Source organism: Grammomys surdaster, unplaced genomic scaffold, assembly GCF_004785775.1.
Source record: "Grammomys surdaster isolate TR1022 unplaced genomic scaffold, NIH_TR_1.0 319670, whole genome shotgun sequence".
Classification (NCBI taxonomy): domain Eukaryota; kingdom Metazoa; phylum Chordata; class Mammalia; order Rodentia; family Muridae; genus Grammomys; species Grammomys surdaster.
In genome coordinates, this window is record NW_021627119.1 from 10,274 (window position 1) to 13,840 (window position 3,567).

The 3,567-nt window shown below is 42.8% G+C and overlaps 1 pseudogene; it reads left to right on the forward strand.

Moving 5' to 3' along the window:
• Positions 1–1,935: 1,935 nt before the first annotated feature.
• Positions 1,936–3,335, forward strand: LOC114616410 (annotated as a pseudogene).
• The last annotated feature ends 232 nt before the right edge of the window (positions 3,336–3,567 follow it).

A 3,567-nucleotide genomic window follows, 5' to 3' on the forward strand; every position in this document is an offset into this window, starting at 1 on the left:
GTTGTTCAGACAGTACCACATGGCAAAGCTCGACATTCAACATTTTCCAAAGCCTCGGATGTAGATGATAGAGACACTTTTCTAGCTTGAAGACAGAGCATGAAGTGATTTTTTTTTATTTCTAGTGTCACAAAAACATAGCAGAAAGAACATATTTTGTGTCCACAAATCTGTGTTCCACTGGAAATGAGAAGGAACTCTGGTTCTCTGGATTCTCAGAGTGAGCAGGGACCACTGAACTCATCCCAGTTAATTCCCAAATGGCAGCAAGAACAGAATTCTTTCCTGCCTTAATATTTTAGTTTTATAGATGCAGACAAAGAAAGAAAATATACATCTCATGTGTGTACTGGGAAAGGTACATTATGACTTTTGGTTCTCTTGTTTTCCAGAATGCTGAGGAAGAGTATCAACTGTGGTTCTCTTCTAACCAGGAAGAAGCACCATGGCGACTCCTGGGTAATCATCAGAGGAATGTACAGAGGCGTTGACTGAGTTCAAAAACTTGTAACCCTGAATTACTAAAGTATTAGTTGTTTTTTTAAAGTGTAAGTATCCATAAAAGTAAACATCTTACTCGGTTTTTTCATACAGTAAAATAATACTTACAATACTTAGTGAGTCTTGCTCCTAGTCCAAATGTATGGTAAAATCTTTTAAAATTTATATTCATTTGAGAATTTCATACATGAGTAGTGTATTTACATCATTTCCACCCCTCCATCTGGCCCCTTCACCTCTTCCCATGTTCTCCTCCCATTTCATGATATTTTAAAATTAATTTTGTGTGTGTGTGTGTGTGTGTCTGTGTGTGTGTGTGTGTGTAAGAGAGAAAGAGTATTTAGTGTTGCTCATATGGGTGAGTGTTTAGGGATGAGCAATTGAAACAGAATCACCTACTAATTGGTTGATCGCTGGGGAAGACTGAGTCTCTCTGAGCAGCCATTGACTGTCTTTAGCTCTTCATCTAAGCATCGGGTCTTAGGATGTTTACTCCATCCACACTGGCAGTTTAACTGGTGTGGCCACTTTTTAATTCTTTATTGGGTAATTCCATTGCTGTGATTCTATGTTTGAAGTATTTCTGTCATACTGAAGACAGGATCTCAAAGAAAAGTTCCTAATTCTCTGGTTTTTACAAGCTTTTTTACCTGCTCTTTCAGGACGCTGCCTAGTCTTAGATATAGAAATTGCATTGTAGATGCTCCAGCTGGAGTTGGGGCCCTGAAAAGACTGTGGATTGCTGAATACCATAAGGTCTCTGACTCCAGTAATATCTGGTCAGTCTTAAAAAACACAGGGAGAGAGCAGACAGAAAATTGAGCTACATTTATTTTAATATGTGTATTAAATTTATAAAATGCTATCTTGACATTAAGACTTGATAAAGCTTTGTGCCTTATGTCTGACTTGAGGTTGTTACACCCAAGTTGCAGGTACCCCAAAGACCACCAAGGAGCCAATTCGAATGTTGACATCTAAGAGTTTTTATTACAAGCTTGTGAGCAGGGTCTCTCACATTCCTCATTGGGTAGGATCAGAGTAAGAGCCCCAAATTTAGGGGTATAGGGTATTTATTGTAGTTACAGCAAGCTTGGGTAATACAGGTCAGCAAGCTAATATTTTAAAAACTGCATTTCTGGCATAATCTGCAAGAACTGAACACTGGGACAAAAATCACCTGACAAACTGGATGGCTAAGTTACCTCTTTGTACCTTGACCCTGCTAATTGTAGCTGACTGGCTGTTGCCATAGCATGTTTGCTCAGGAGGATTGATTTTTCTTCCTGGAATTGGATTTTAGCTCCTGGTCTCGAATAAAATGGAGTTTCTTCAAAAACGGAGTTGATTGGGATTTTATAGGGGTGTCCTAATGGCTTGTCAATCACAGTAGCTGTTTCAGTTAGAGTCTCTATTGGTATGATAAAACAACACGAACAAAATCAACTTAGAGTAGAAAGGATATCTTTCATTTCCCTCTAACAGTCTACTGCTGTGAAAGTCAGAACAAGAACTCAGATGAGGTCAGTGGTGTTTGTTGAGAACTGGGCTGGCAATTCCTTCCTTGGAGGGAAAGATTCCTCTGCCATGGAGTCCTACTATGTGATTACCAATCAGCCTGTTTTGATCGACAACAGATCTGGGGTGATTAAAGCTGGTTTTGCTGGTGATCTGATACCCAAAGACTTCTTTCCAAACTATGTGGGCAGATCAAGACATGTTCGTTTCATGGCTGGAGCCCTTGAAGGTGACATCTTCACTGGCCCCAAAACTGAGGAGAGCTGGTGGCTGATGTCAGTCTGCTACCCCATGGAACATGACATCGTCAAGGACTGGAATGACATGGAACACATCTGGCGATATGTCTATTCTAAAGACCAGCTGCAGACTTTCTCAGAGGAGCATCCTGTACTCCTGACTGAAGCACCTTTAAACCCTCGGAAAAACCAGGAACGAGCTGCAAAAGTTTTCTTTAAGACAGTCAGTGTGCCAGCTCTCTTCATCTCCATGCAAGCTGTGCTCAGCCTTTATGCTACAGGCAGAACCACAGGCGAGGTGTTGGATTCTGGGGATGGCCTTACCCGTGCAGTCCTGATTTATGAAGGCTTCACCATGCTTCATTTCGCGCATCAACATTGCTGGCCGAGATGTCTCGCACTTCCTCCGCCTGTGCCTATGGAAGGAAGGCTATGATTTCCACTCCTTCTCTGAGTTTGAGATTGTCAAGGCCATGAAGGAAAGAGCTCGCCACCTGTCCATAAACCCTCGGAAGGATGAGCCACTGGAGACGGAGAAGGCTTAGTACTACCTGCCTGATAGGAGCACCAGTGAGATTGGCCCTTCCAGGCTCCAGGCCAGACCTGATTGGCGAGGAGAGTGAAGGTATCCATGAGGTGCTGGTGTTTGCTATCCAGAAGTCAGAAATGGATTTACGGCGTACACTTTTTCCCAACATTATCCTCTCAGGAGGTTCTACCGTGTTCAAAGGTTTTGGAGACAGGCTACTGAGGGAAGTGAAGAAACTAGTTCTAAAAGATGTGAAGATCAGGATACCTGCACCCCAGGAGAGACTGTATTCCGCGTGGATTGGAGAGACTATCCTTGCTTCCCTCGACACCTTTAAGAAGATGTGGGTCTCTAAGAAGGAATATGAAGAAGATAGTTCCCAATCCATCCATTGGAAAGCCTTCTAATGTTGCAAAATCACCACCTCTGATGTTGACTCCACTTTATAATTCGCTTTCTTGAGTTGGAGTGTTTGAGAGGAACTGCCTGTGTGTGTGAGTGAGTATGACTATTGAGTGCTGTGTGGCTCAGAAATCCTAGGCTCAGAGAGGACATTGAACTACCCACACCTGAGGCCTGGGGTTAACTGCTAACTGGCCCCTTACAGGAAGAGCTCTGGAAGAGGTCCACTCCTTTTTCAGCCAGGCCTTTGACTGTGTGGTACTATAGTTACTATTATAGAGAGACCTTGCTGCTGTCAGTCTAGGCTGACCCCACCTCACCCCAGTGATGTGTTTATAAAAAGATAAAGAGAATATGTTCTGTGTGTGTGTGGTGAGG